Source organism: Pseudorca crassidens, chromosome 14 (assembly GCF_039906515.1).
Source record: "Pseudorca crassidens isolate mPseCra1 chromosome 14, mPseCra1.hap1, whole genome shotgun sequence".
Taxonomy (NCBI): Eukaryota; Metazoa; Chordata; class Mammalia; order Artiodactyla; family Delphinidae; genus Pseudorca; species Pseudorca crassidens.
In genome coordinates, this window is record NC_090309.1 from 31,378,073 (window position 1) to 31,393,424 (window position 15,352).

General features: G+C 43.7%; 1 protein-coding gene across 3 annotated transcripts in view; it reads left to right on the forward strand.

The window, feature by feature from the left end:
- The first annotated feature begins 365 nt into the window (after positions 1-365).
- The window catches only part of ADD2 (adducin 2), a 109,400-nt gene continuing 94,413 nt past the window's right edge, over positions 366-15,352 (forward strand). The window contains exon 1 of one of the 3 annotated variants that reach the window (XM_067704780.1): positions 366-399. The gene's annotated coding sequence lies outside the window, so the exon portion shown is untranslated. Of the gene's footprint in view, positions 400-451; positions 894-997; positions 1,196-15,352 lie in introns of those variants that run through there. The other 2 variants (XM_067704779.1, XM_067704781.1) reach the window with 2 other exon arrangements.

Sequence of the window (15,352 nt, forward strand, 5' to 3'; positions counted from 1 at the left end):
ACCTGTTCCCGCCGGGGTGGGAGACTGCGAGAGGGGAGCGGGTGAGAGGTGGAAGTAGTGAGAATTGGAGGGAGCTGGGCCCATCCCTAACCCCAGAGGGTAGGGCAACAAGAAACATTTTGCCCTTGTGGAAAATGGAGTCAGCATTAGAATAGGGATGATTTTGGCTTGGAATTCAAATGGCCAAACAATTGCTATTAAAATTATGAATAGAATTAATCTTCTAAAGCAAGATGCCCTTCCTAGTCAAAAAATATTACAAATACAAGACTTTGCTTCTATTTAATCCCAAGAGGATACAACCTCTATCTGAGCTCAAGTTTCAGATTTTCTTCCTAGTGACCACATCCTCACACTGGCTCTTGGCTGTTCCGGTCAGCTCGTGGTGCGGAAGTGGCGGTGAGCAGAGGGCCTGGGCGGCGGGACTGCGGCAGCGCGGGCGGCGAGACCGCGAGCGGGCGGGGGCACTGCAGCACCGCGGCCCTCGGGCGTCCGGGCAGCGGCCCGCTAGAGGGGGCGCTGTGGGCACCGCCAAGCGTCCTTTTGTCAGCGCACAGGGCCGAGAGAGCTCTCATTTCCTCCTAGCCTCGTGCTGGAAATGGATTTAATTCTGACACCAGGGCTGTAAGGGACGAGCGGGAACGAAAGCCTTTTGTCAAGGAGTAGCAGTCTCTGTTGTCTGTAATTACCACTGACGCGGAGAAGCTGCGTTGCTGGTGGAATTCCAGGCAGCTCTGGCAAGTGCGGGGCTGCAGGATGAGTAGAAAACATTGCTCTGCCGATTAGCTGGGTGCATTTATCAAGCAGATCCCAAAAAGAAAAACCAACCAGCAGAACAAACCCCCAACAGCCCGCAGCGGAAGACCAGAGATGGATAAGATGCCTTGCAGGAGGTAAGCCCGTCTTGGGAATGGGCGCCATGGGCTGGCCTTGGTTTTGTTTATTTTAAGCGAATTTGAGACCCCCCCCCCCCCCTACAGCATCCTTCTACCGACCGGGAGCTGGTTGGTCCAGATCGGTGAGCGTCTGTTAGTGAGTGCGTCTGCGAGGCAGCCCTTCCCCTCGTCTGTGCTTTATGCCTAAAGGTTTCTGTTGCTGATGTAACATTGGAGGTTCTTTGGAAAGCGGGCTGCCAAGCGCTGGCCTCTGCCTGGGGAAGATCGAACCCACCCGCCCCGAGAGCAGCGCCTCACAGGTGGGGCTTTCTTCTCGGTCCGGGCTGGCTGGCGGGCGGCAAGCCTCGCCTCGCGGGGCCGCCCCTCCCTTCCCTCCGCGCTCCGCCGCCGCCCTCCCGGGAGCCGCGGGACCCGCTCGGCAGGGCTGGGCGCGCTCCCCGGGCCTCGCCATCGCCGTGGCGACGCCGCAGCTGCGGGGCTAGCAGGTGCGGCGTCGGCAGCAGCTTGCCTTGGGAGGAGGGCCGCTGGCACGTGAGCGGACCCCAGGGGGTTTGAATTTTTATGCGACTCCACCACTTTGGAGGGAAAAAAGGCCACTGTCCCCGAGGAGATCGGGCCAGGCTGTACATCTCTTAGATTTCGTCTTCCCTCCCCTCTCTTCCCCTGTCTCCCCTCCCCTCCTGCACCCGGGAGGAGGCCACGCACCACCCGCGAGGCGGGGGCCATCGTCTGCTTGTTTTGAAATCGCGACCACAGCCAGTCTACCTGGTGTTGGGGGGAAGGGAGGGGCAGACTGCTTTAGGATGCTGATCGGGCGCTCGGGTCTAGCCTATTGTCTTGCCTTTTCTCCCCCTTTCTTTTCTTCTCTAATCTCCACCCCCTGAAAAAAAGAAAGAAAAAAAAAAGAAAAAAGCGGGTGGGTGGGGAGAGAGAGAGAAAGAGAGACAGAGACAGAGAGAGATAAGAAAAGAGGGGGATGAAAAGCCCCCAAGCCCACACCCTATCCAATCTTTTGAAAATTGTCCTTTATCTTTGACACATGATTATTTCCCATCTGTTTCTTTACGTCTACTCCTCCCTCCTCTTGCAGTTTGTCGGCTAAGATTCAACTGACTCAAATGAGCCTTATTAATACTAGAAATCAAATCTCAGTTTCCTAAAGGGACGTTTTGTGCTTTCTGACTAACCCCAAATGAGGGGTTTCCGGCGTCCTGGCAGGAGCAAAGGATGGGGAAGGTGGACTCCCGCCTCTCACATCTAGGGTGTGGATCTGGTGGAGATACAGGAGATGTCGAACTTGTGCGGTGAGGTATGTCCTCGTTAATGGGATTTGAAAATGATGTTTTATTTTAAGGGAAAAATAGCTGGTAACATTTGAAGTGAAAGGGCTTTAAATTTTAAATGAGTATGACCAGGGAAGAGAGCTGTGAAGTTTCACACTTGCAAGTCACCCCTCTCACTGATGTATGAAGAGTATATGTTACAGATTTTAAAAGGAGCTGGGCCATTTAATATTTCTACTTTATAATGTTCTACCTTCATTCTGCCTGCAGACCAAGATCTTGCTCAGAACCCCCCCCCACCTACCTTCAATCCCCACCCCCCCACCCCTAGAAGGACACAGTAAAAGCAAACTTTTCATTATTAGTATGATGTCAATACATTTTGGAGAATCACTCTTTTTTGGTGCTGGAATTAGTAAATCTCAGCTATTCTTAAGAGTTTACAGGTGATCAAGTGTGTTTGTTGGCAGAGGGTTTAGAGTTAAGATTTTAAATACATAAAAAAAGACTCTGATAAATATATTTATCACCTACCGTGTTCTACAAAGGATTTAAGACAGTTTACAGGGATTCATAAAATATAGCAAGGCAGACTTAGAAGTAGATGGGAAGAAAAAGAAAGCGAAAGGTAAAGACATAAAATTGTATTAAGAATGAGGCTAATGCAAAAATACAAACATATGAGAGGCAAACAAATCCAGCTCTGAACTTTCTAGCAGCTCATACAAAAAGGGAAATTGACCAGCCTACGGTTCATATGCTTTATTTATTCACTGACTCATTCACTCACTTGTTCACTCAAGAAACATTCACTGAGGACCTACTCTGCACAGATTCTGTGAGAGGTGCTGGGAACAAAGGGGTGAAGCAGACAGACATGGTCTCTTCCCTGACAACATTTACAGCCGAATGCAAGAAATGGACAATCACGGAGAAATCTCGAAAACGAGTATCTGATTACAAGTTGTGATAAAAGCTGTGCAGGAGCTCATGCAGCTCATTATCAAAAAACAAACAACCCAATCCAAAAATGGGCAGAAGACCTAAATAGACATTTCTCCAAAGAAGATATGCAGATTGCCAACAAACACATGAAAGAATGCTCAACATCACTAATCATTAGACAAATGCAAATCAAAACTACAATGAGGCATCACCTCACACCGGTCAGAATGGCCATGATCAAAAAAATCTACAAACAGTAAATGCTGGAGAGGGTGTGGAGAAAAGGAAACCCTCTTGCAGTGTTGGTGGGAATGTAAACTGTTACAGCCACTATGGAGAACAGTATGGAGGTTCCTTAAAAAACTAAAAATAGGACTACCATACGACCCAGCAATCCCACTCCTGGGCATATACCCTGAGAAAACCATAATTCAAAAATAGTCATGTACCCCAGTGTTCATTGCAGCTCTATTTACAATAGCCAGGACATGGAAGCAACCTAAGTGTCCATCAACAGATGAATGGATGTAGAATATGTGGCACATATATACAATGGAATATTACTCAGCCATAAAAAGAAGTGAAACTGAGTTATTTGTAGTGAGGTGGATGGACCTAGGGTCTGTCATACAGAGTGAAGTAAGTCAGAAAGAGAAAAAAAGTGCCGTATGCTAACACATATATGGAATCTAAAAAAAAGAAAATGGTTCTGAAGAACCTAGGGGCAGGACAGGAATAAAGATGCAGATGTAGAGAACGGACTTGAGGACATGGGGAGGGGGAAGGGTAAGCTGGGACGAAGTGAGAGAGTGGCATAGACATATATACACTACAAAATGTAAAATAGATAGCTAGTGGGAAGCAGCGGAATAGCACAGGGAGGTCAGCTCAGTGCTTTGTGACCACCTAGAGGGGTGGGGTAGGGAGGGTAGGAGGGAGATGCAGGAGGGAGGGGATATGGGGATATATGTATATGTATAGTTGATTCACTTTGTTATAAAGCAGAAACTAACACACCATTGTAAAGCAATTATACTCCAATAAAGATGTTTAAAAAAAAAAAGAGCTGTGCAGGAAAAGCATGAAGCACAAAATGTCACGTGTCCAGACATAAAAATATGAAATAAAAGCTTCTTTAGAGAAGCACAACAATTCTTGATTCTAAGAGCAGAAAGGAACTTTTTTCAGATATGATGCAGTGTTTGGAAAGATGTCCCAAATCATGCCCTCATCAGACACATGGGTTTCACTCAGCCTTTTTTAGAGTGTCCCTTAGTGTGAGGGATCCTGCTATTACCCCACAGGTCTCGGACCCCTGGGGTTCTGCGAATATATGTATTTTGAGAGGTCTGTGTATTCCCTAAAATTCAGTTGTTTTATTTCAGTGATAATGTTCAATAATAAATATTAAAACCATGTTCTGGATCATTTTGATGGCAACCCCCAAAGCAAGGCTGGGGCCTCTGTTTGCCTCTGTAACTTCCCATGTGGGCCAGGAGCAGGCCTGGTGGCTGGGGCCACAGCACAGATGAGGGGGAGGGGAGTTTAAATCAAGACACCTGGGGAGAGTGGTGAGTCCACCCAGGGCACAGGCTCGCCAGACTCAAAAAAGAACAGCATCTGGTGACCGCTGCTATACAGTCAAGGATTGAAGCTCTTGGGCCAGCTCCACCTTTGTATGGACCAAGTTGCAGCAATTTATTTGCAGCAGGTGTTGTAGTAAAAACACAATGAAAGAGTTGCTTTTGCTGGTTTTAGAATAATTGGATTAGATCTCCATTTAGTGCAGGTTTAGCAACCTCCCAATAAGTACCTTATGTCCAAAGCAATGAGACAGGCAATTAATTTGGTGTAATGGTTAAGTGGAGCCAGACTGCCTGGCTTCAAATCCATTTTTCCACTTACTAGCTGTGAGACTTTGGGCAAGTTACTCAGCCTCTCTGTTGCTACGATAATATGTGAATAAATATGGGTTATTGATTTCATAGTAAGATTGTGAGGATTACAGGCATTACATGTGAAATACCTGGAGCATATCTATGTTCAATAAATGTTAGCAACTAATACTATTTTTATTAGTGTGAAATGCACTTCATTTATGTAGGTACCCCAGGATGGCTTGATATCAGCATTTTAAATTATGATATCTGAACTATCTTCAAGTAGCAGACACATTTTTGAGGTTATTAATATTGTTTTGCATTGTTTATGTATTGTTTGCATTAATATGTTGAAGTGAAAAATTCAGATAATGGCGATATGTAGTAACTAGACCTGCAGCTACGTCTTTCTATTGTTAAACCCAAATGGTATTTTAGTTTCAGCAAAACAATATTATCTGCTGCAGTAAATTAATTTTATTAACCTGACCTTTTAAAGTTGGATAGTTGTATTTATTTGCACATTTGTTTTGGCATTCTAGTTTTATAAAAGTTATAAAGTGTAAGTATTTGAACTGGTCTTTATGAGTGTACGTACTTAAGTTATATTTTACTAAAAGTGACTTAGGTCAACCCTCGGTCCATGAGATATTTTTTTTCCTTCAAAAGGGATTTCTATATAGTTCAAGCATTTTGAGCTATATAATTCAAGCATTTTGACAGACCCAAGATTCTTGGAATAGAATTTTGAACCTCTAGAAGAGAGATTGCAGCCCCAAATTTGACTCTATATACCTTAACTGCCATAGATTTAGTCTGAAAGAATTTTAAGGCAGTAATAACAAAACTTGCCTCTGTCTTCAACAACAATAGCAAAATCCCCTGGACTCAAAGAACGGCAAGCTTCCAGCAAAAATCCATCCTGGTCTATCTTCCAGGATAAGCTACAAATGAAAGGTTTGCCAATGTTATTGAATGAAGTGAAAAGAAAGCCTATTCTCTGTGGAGTACAACATTTGATTGTATGGACTAAAACAAGTTTACTGATTATATTGTTCAAATCTCTTTTAAAATTTTCTTTGTACCTAGGTGATCTGTCAGAGATTACAAGAAGTGTGTTAGTCTCCCACTATAATCATATTTTTGATTGCTTTCCTTTTGATATACACTTATCATAGACATATGCATGTGTATAGACACACACACACACACACACACACACACACACACAGAGTTATTTGATGGTGTGTTACTTAGGACCTGGTTGCCCAGGACTGGTGGGTTTCCTGGGATGGGGGGCTTTCAATGCTAAAATTGGGACAGTGCCAGGCAAAGGAAGACAGATCTATTTTAGTTTTAGAGAACAGCAAGAGAACAGACAATAGGCTCGTATTCTTTAAGAAGAAGATGTGGTACAAATGGTGCCAACCAACAACAACCAGCCCATGGTTCAATAAGTAACTCTCCTGGGAAGAGGCAGGTGTGTTCTCCCAGTTGAGACCTAGAAGAATCCTTAAGCTCCAGGCCTGAAAGTCCTGGAAGGGCTGTGATGTGGTCGGGGAGAGGGTGGGTGTATAAATCAAAAGGCTCTAGGAACTCTTTCAGCACCTTCCACCTTGAGTGCCTGGACCCAGTCTTGACATGTGCCCAGGGAGCCCTCAGTGAAGCTTCCAACCAGGTTGGTTCAAGTCAACCCAACAGTTGTGGCTAAAGACAAAGATACATAAGTATATAAATAAGTGCCACTTGGCCCACCAGTAAATATCCCTAACGTACTTGATCTGACCCAGGACCCCAACCTTCCAACAACCCAAGCAGGACCTGGAGGTTAGGGAGTTTAGGATGTGGTAGCCAGAAATCAAAATTCAGTGCTCTATACAATATTTGGAATGGTCTTCCCTGGGCCCAGCCTTGAAGTGGCTGGAAAGAACTTACCAAGCCAAGTAGCAAATCCCTCTGGCTTCTGTGAATGGCAGCACTAAGGACCATTGGACACCCTCCACCCCATCCCCACACACAGACAGCTGACTGGACCAGGCATGAACCTGTGAGGACTTGGAACCTCAGGGCTGGTAGCCATATTAGGCCAAACAGGGGAGCGTGTTAGGGTGAGGATAGATCATGGGTCATCCCCCTACTTCCCTCGCCAATTTAGAGAAGCCACTTGGCTCCCTTGAGGTGGCCACAGTGATTCCAGTTCTAGTAGCTTCCATGAAGTCCAGCTAGACCTTGGTCCCTAGGTTGATGCGGTTGCCCTCCATCCTGCTAGTCTAGTTTGCTTGGGCTCCTGTTTCAGACAGCCAAAATGTCCGGCTAGAACTCTGGCTTACTCCAGAGCTTCCGGCTTCTGTTCCCTACATGGAGCCCAACCTCTCTCCATCCATCCACAGTGATCTTTCCAAAACAAAAATTGAATCTTGTCACTCCTCTACCCTCGGGATAAAGCCAAAATTCCGTACCTACCCCTACTGCTTTACATCTCCTTCCTTGGAGATGTAGGCTAGACCATCTTTCTGGACATTCCCCCTCTCCACAACGGACCAACTTTTAGCAAGCCTTATTAAAAGAAAAAAGAAAAAAAATAACAACACTAGAAATGATATATGGAGTGAAGGGGAGAAGAAGAGATTTGAAATCATAAGAACACTATGCATTATTGTATCCTAACGTGTGAAAGTCTTGATGAAATGGACAACTTCTACAGAAAATAGGAACTACCAATATTTACTCCAGAAATCGAATGTCATGTTCCTGGATGGGACGAATCGACGTTACAAAGATGTCGATTCCTCACAGATTCTACCGTGTGGTTGGCAGTCTTCCTGGTAACCAGAAGTGATGCAGATTTGTTCCTATTTTTATATTCCTGCAGTAATTTTCTGTGGAATCTTGAAAGGGGTAGTTAACTACATATGCTCAATTGTGAATCATTTTATTGAAGGGAAAGCCAATACATGTGCATTTAAATGTCATTTATAAATTGTTTTTCTTGAAGAACAAATGAAGTTATTAAACTTTGAAATGCATGGGGGCTTTATGGAGACAGAATTTCATTTAACGGACATGATTTTCCACCCAAATTATTTTATTGAGTATGAATTTCATCGTGTTTGCTTTCTTTACTCTGCATGGCGCCGATAATAAGGATCTCTTGGCTTCTATTTGTAAAAATCGATCGTGAAAAGACACTGGAAAAGTGAGGGCAGGTTCAGTTCTTTCCACCTTTACTTGTGTCAGGTGGCAGAGCATCTATCCTGGTTATCTCAGCATGCCTTTATTTAGAATTTATTCTTCTTCCCTCTTTGCACCACCTTTCTCTTAGATCCTTCCAACACCCTCATTTGTGTCCTAAATCAGCTACATCTGTTACCATAGTTATGCAGCATCCAGTTTAACCCATTCCATGCTTGTTCCGACCGTATATTGCATAAGACTTCCTTTATTGTATTTCATAAAACATACCATTATTTTTCCTTCTTCATCACCTGTCCCCCAATTTTTATTCTTTTTAAGGCAACGCACGTGTATAGTTAAGAAATCAAATAGGACTGAAGGGCTTCTAACAGAAAGCAACAATCCCTGCCCCGCCCCAAATGCTTTCTCCACAGGCGAACCAATTTTAGCTCTGTTTTCCATTCTGCGTACTGCTGTTTCTGGATTTATCGACTTTGATCATCATCTAGTGACTTTCTGCCATGAGAGTCAAGGATGTAGTCTATTTACACCACACCTACATCCCTTCACTGCCTTCTGATCACCCCTGCCACACCAGACAGTGCATTTATTAAAACCAGATTTCTCATCCCATGGACTGTTGGTTGGGTCACTTGACTCTCCTCTGTAAGATAAGGCTATACCAATACCATCACCTCTCCTTGCCTGCTTCCTCCTTCCCTCTAGCTGTACATTTACTTCTGCATTATCAAAATTGATAAAATATTCATTGTGTTCCATTGCCATAGTTGGTTTCTATGATTTGTCTATAAGGTAATTGTAAATGATGAAAACTCTTAATGTGCTCATTATCCAACTGGGTTGCTGTTTTTCACTGTTCACGATAAGTAATATGCTAGGATTTCATATCCTTCTCAGGGGCTCCAACATCTCAACCTTTGGACCACTCAGTGGAAAATGCTTCCAGGGTGAAGTTCAAATGGATTCTGTTACTCTGAGGGCACTGGCACCGTCAGAGCTGCTCTAGTTCGCCCCTGCAGTGCGTACAGTTTCTCTAAGAAGACTCACGCAGAAGTCAAGTTGATAAATTCAGAAACAGCAGTATATATATACTGGTTTGAGATACAGAGGTAACTACAGCTGTCTGCCTGGCTGTGAACCACTGTGTTCTGGGGGTGAGAGAGGGGGTGGGCAGGGTCCACTGCTCTGTATAGAGACTGCAATCTGTGCCCTTGTGTTCATTCTCTTTTTAATTCCTCCCCTCCATGACACCTGCCATCTCAGAGTCCAGGACACTTTTAGGGCTCTGCCACACAGATCATCTGCCTCCTTGGTTCCAACATCCTCTGCCTGAAATCCAGGCTGACGCTTCTTTTGCTTTCAGCCATTAGTCACCAGTTCTCCATCTGTTTTTTGTCCTTCAGAAACTTGTTGAAATCTCTTCTCTGTTAATGACCTGCTTTTTACTTTGTCATTGTGGGATTAGGTATTTTTATTCCCTTATCAATTTAATGGAGTCTAAGAAGAGAGAAAAACATAGTGGTAGGTGGGATTAGGCCTGCCATCTTGAATTAGAAGCCAAGGTATTCATTTTCAATCAAGCCATGCATAATAGGGATAAAACAAACTATTGGCATGGCCATGATTTAAATTCAAACACTGGTGAGGTTTGCTTTTCTCTGTTATGAAAATGCTTTCAAATAGGTGCAGCGCCTATCAACTCAATTCCAGTATGTTCTCCCATCTAGAATAGTCCAGAAACATTGAAGCATTTTTCTACCCCTACTCGATGATTAACTTTTAGTTTACATACAATTCTTTCTTTTTTGTTTTTGTTTTTTGTTGTACGCGGGCCTCTCACTGTTGTGGCCTCTCCCGTTGCAGAGCACAGGCTCCGGACGCGCAGGCTCAGTGGCCATGGCTCACGGGCCCAGCCGCTCCGTGGCATGTGGGATCTTCCCGGACCGGGGCACGAACCCGTGTCCCCTGCATCGGCAGGCGGACTCTCAACCACTGCGCCACCAGGGAAGCCCAGTTTACATACAATTCTAATGAGCTCAGTTGTTTCTCTGTAGACACTCCAGAAAAGTGGAAATGGGAAATTAGAAGAGTTTGGCTAATAGTCTAAAAGAGATTGGGATAAAAATGAAAATTCAGAGAAGATGAAAAGTTCTCCTAGGAACCTGGGTCACACTTTTTGCCCGAGTGCTATGGAAGATCATTTGTCAGAGTTGACAGTACATTTGATTTGGACCTAGAAAGTAAGGAACTCACAAAGTAAGTGAACTAACAGATTGTATTCTCACAGGGGAGGGGCTGCTGGTTTTTTTTTTTTTTTTTTTTTACCTTGATGAGAAGCAAGAATTTGTGGGTGCCAACATTTCTTTGTTCAGAAAGTAAATCTGGAGTTACGATGCACAAGAAATTTCAGTTGTCTCTATGTTTTCATCTAATTTGGAGATTATTGCTTCATTTTTCAGTCTTATCAATGATCATTAAGACTGAAAACAGTTTTGGGGATCCTGCTTTATATATCTTAACTCTGTTAAAGTTACGGGTCATGAAACTGTTAGCAGCTTTGAAGCCACTATTTGTTATATTTACTTCTGAACTGAAGCTATATCAAGTTAAGGCTGTCAGGGAATTAAAATCTCCTTTTCAAAGTCTGTCTTGCTTATGGAAGAAATGATACAATGTCTAGGATTTGTCTCAAAAGAATCTTTTTCTTATTGGGGGATGAGTGGGGTTGGAGGTGAACTAAAATAGTCCATGAGTTAAAAATTGTTGAGGCTGAGTGTAATCTATCACCTAAACTGGCACTTTTAGAGTGAAAGGAGGTGCTGCTAATAATTACTTGGGAACCGGAGGCATATACTGGACTCTCCTGGGCAAACTGCAGTCTACTCTGAAGCTAGGTGATGGGTGCTTGGGGTTCCTTATGGTGTGCCCTCTAATTTTGTATATTTTCAACATTTTTCATAATTAAAGAATGTCTACTGGGGCTTCCCTGGTGGCGCAGTGGTTGAGAGTCCGCCTGCCGATGCAGGGGACGTGGGTTCGTGCCCCGGTCCGGGAAGATCCCACATGCCGCGGAGCAGCTGGGCCCGTGAGCCATGGCCACTGAGCATGCGCGTCAGGAGCCTGTGCTCCGCAACGGGAGAGGCCACAACAGTGAGAGGCCCGCGTACCGCAAAAAAAAAAAAAAAAAAAGAATGTCTACTGTTTTGTACTGTTTGCTACTTTATTAAAATTCATCTTAACCATGATGTTAACTGTTAGTCAACTTCAAACACAAAATGAAAATAGCTGGAGAATACTGTTAAATGACAAATCAATTAAGTTGACTTATAATAGTGGGACAAAAATCCATAAATTCTGTAACTGGGACACCCAGAAGGCAATACTTAATTAAGCTAACAATGTTCTAAAGCAGATCTATAGCTTTAGTTATGTAAGGGAGCTTTGTTTTTATTGCTGTGAATTGGGTTCACCAGGATTTTACGGATGGGTGGCTGCAGCCCCAGAAAGGTCAAGGCCGTTGGGAAATGAGCAGGGACAAGAAAGAGGGGCTTTGATTTGCAGAGCAAGCCCACAAGCTGATCTGTAATATCTTGGTGTCTCTCCTATTTGAGATTCTCCATACTTTTTACCTGCTAAAATAGTCTTTCAAAGTTACTGAGATTTTGAGAAGGTCTCCATTCTTGCTTTATAATCTCCATTGTACACACTGTACACCACTACCATAGGATCAGAAACCAGTTCTTTAAAAATGATTTTTTCTGGTGCTGTTTGTATTGCTGATATTATTTACTATTGTGTCTCCTAGTATTATGCAGAAGGTCACATTTTAATTGTTTACTTGTGCTTTTTTTTTTAAAAGTCAAGCTTATTAATATGTTATATATGATATTATATGCTATATATAGTAAAGTTCACCTTCCTTAGATGTATAGTTTTATGATTTTTTAAAATTAATTAATTAATTTATTTTTGGCTGCATTGGGTCTTCGTTGCTGTGCGCGGGCTTTCTCTACTTGTGGCGAGCGGGGGCTACTCTTCGTTGTGGTGCACGGGCTTCTCATTGCGGTAGCTTCTCTTGTTGTGGAGCACGGGCTCTAGGTGCACAGGCTTCAGTAGTTGTGGCACGTGGGCTCAGTAGTTGTGGCTCGCGGGCTCTAGAGCACAGGCTCAGTAGTTGTGGCTCACGGGCTTAGTTGCTCCGTGGCATGTGGGATCTTCTCAGACCAGGGATCGAACCCATGTCCCCTGCATTGGCAGGCAGATTCTTAACCACTGTGCCACCAGGAAAGTCCAGTCCTATGAATTTTGACAAATATATACAGTCATGTAACCGCCACCACAATCAAAGTAGAAAAAGGGCCCTCATGCCCCTTTGTAGTGAATCTTCTCCCTCCACCCACAGCCCCTGACAACCACCCATCTGTTTTTGGTTTTGTCTTTTCCAGAATGTCATAAAAATGGGATCATACAGTGTAGCTTTTTGTGTCTGACTTCTTTCACTTTGCCTAATATTTTTGAGATTCAACCATGTTGTTACAATATTAATAGTCCCTCCTTTTTGTATATTCCTTTGGTTGGCTGTGCCACAATTTGTTTAGCCATTCACTCACTAAAGCACATTTGGTTTGTTTTCAGTTTTTGATGACTGTGAATAAAGCCACTACATATATATTGGCCTACAGGTTTTTGTATAAACACAAGATTTCAGTTCTCTTGGGTAAATCCCCAGGAGTGGGATTCCAGTGTGGTAAGTGTATGCTTAACTTTATAAGAAACTGCCAGATGCTTTCAAAATGACAGCACCATTTTGCATTCCCACCAGCAATGTATGAGAGTTCTCGTTGTTCTGCACTTGGTATTGTTAGTTGTTGTTGTTTTTTAAATTTTATCCATCATAAGTGTGGGGTAGTATCTCATTGTGTTTTTTTTTTTTTTTTTTTTTTGTGGTACGCGGGCCTCTCACTGTTGTGGCCTCTCCCCTCGCGGAGCACAGGCTCTGGACGCGCAGTCTCAGCGGCCATGGCCCACGGGCCCAGCCGCTCCGTGGCATGTGGCATCTTCCCAGACTGGGGCACGAACCCGTGTCCCCTGCATTGGCAGGCGGACTCTCAACCACTGCGCCACCGGGGAAGCCCCTCATTGTGTTTTTAATTTGCATTTACCTAATGATCAATGCCAGTGAGCATCTTTTCATTTGCTTAAATGCCACAGTATCTCTTTTTTGTTGTTTCTTGTCTTTTAAATGTCAGGAAGGCTCTGCCATTCTAAGGTAAACAGGGAAAGGATTTTTCCTTAGTCTCAAAGGGGGACCAGAAACATAACAGGGGGAGTGGAATGGGAGACTGGGGGAGAGTTGCTGAGAGGAAGGTGATGTCAGGGGGCTGATTTCAGGACCGGGGTACCTGATCCTTCCCTCCTGCACAGGCTGCTTCTGGAGCTCTTCTCTGGAGGATGTTGTGGTTTGTACTATGAGGGGCTGCTCCCTTAGGGAGGGAGAGAAGAAGGGAGGAAGACAGCTTTAATATTGATTCCATTTTTTAAATTTGCTTACTCCAAGTTCTGGTCTTTATACTTTTAGTCAGTAAATACCTCCTTATTTTATTTTAGTTTTTAAAGAGGAATTGTTTTGATGGTCGAGTAGAGGGATAGTAATTTTATTTATTTGTTTACTTATTTGTTTATTTTGGTCGTGCTGCACAGCATGCAGGATCTTAGTTCCCTGACCAGGGGTCGAACCTGGGCCCTTGGCAGTGAGAGCCCAGAGTCCTAACCACTGGACCGCCAGGGAATTCCCCAATACCTCTTTAAATTAGATATATTTCGCCCAGATAGCAGCCCTACTGTTAATTGGGGGGGGGGGTGAAGGAAGGGGAAAAAAGGTTAAATAAAAGATGTTCAAGAAAATGTATATTTAAATTGGATTGACATAGGGACTTGAAGAGATATTTGTATACCCATGTCCGTAGCAGCATTCTTCACATTAGCTAAAACAAGGAAGCAACCCAAGTGTCCATCTATGGACAAGGAAAATGTGGTATATACATACAATGGAATAATATTCAGCCTTAAAAAGAAGGAAATTCTAACATATACTACAACATGGATGAACCTTGAGGACCTACACTAAGTAAAATAAGCCAATCACAGAAAGACAAATACTGGATGACTCCATTTATATGAAGTACTGAGAGTAGTCAAAATCATAGAGATGGAAAGCAGAATGGTGGTGGCTGGGGGCTGGGGTGGGGGGAATGCATGGTTATTATTTAATGGTTATAGAGTTTCAGTTTTTCAAGATGAAAAGAGTTATGGAATGTATGGTAGTGATGGTTGAACAACATTATGAATATATTTAATACCACTGAACTGTACTCTTAAAAATGGCTAAGATGGTACATTTTAGGTTATGTGTATTCTACCATAACATTTTTACCATGATTGAGGTATACTAGCAGCAATGCGTGATTTATTACCGTTGTAGGTAGGTTTGCGTGGTTTAACTACGAAGATCAGTCAGTCAGTTGACAAGGATTTACTGAACACCCTCTATGCGCAGCTACTGTTCCAGGTGTTGGGAATGCCAGGGCAAACTAGGAGGTCACCCTCTAGGAAGAAGAGAAAGATGCTAAACATGCAAACAAACGAATGGTGCCAGGCACCGATACTTGTTATGCAGAAGATAAATTCAGGTAAGCAGAGAGTGACAAGAGGAGTGGTCAGGGAAGGCCTCTCTGGGGAGGTGACACTGAGCTGACTCACGTGGGTTAGTCGGATTGGGTCGGAGAATGAGGGAGTGTGGGCTGATTGCAAGCATTTCATTATGCTATTTGAGACAGCACCATTGGCTGAGAGTGGGGGTGAGGAGGGTATGGGAGAGAATTGAGGAGAGATGAGAAGGTGGGAAACGATCTTCTTGAAGAGTCGACATGGGGGAAAGGCAGGTTGCCTGGCAATGTTAAGAAATCATTTGAAAGGTGTGGAGGGAATTTTGAAATGAGTCCAGTCTTCACGGTTGTGTGCAAGGATCAACTGCTCAGATGCACACTGCAAGCAAGGTCATGTAGGGTTTGACCAAAGGTGGGGCTCTGCAAGGTGAGAATAGTGGAGGACAGAGGGACAGAGGGGTTAGAGGTGTTTTGCAAAGTGGTTACCC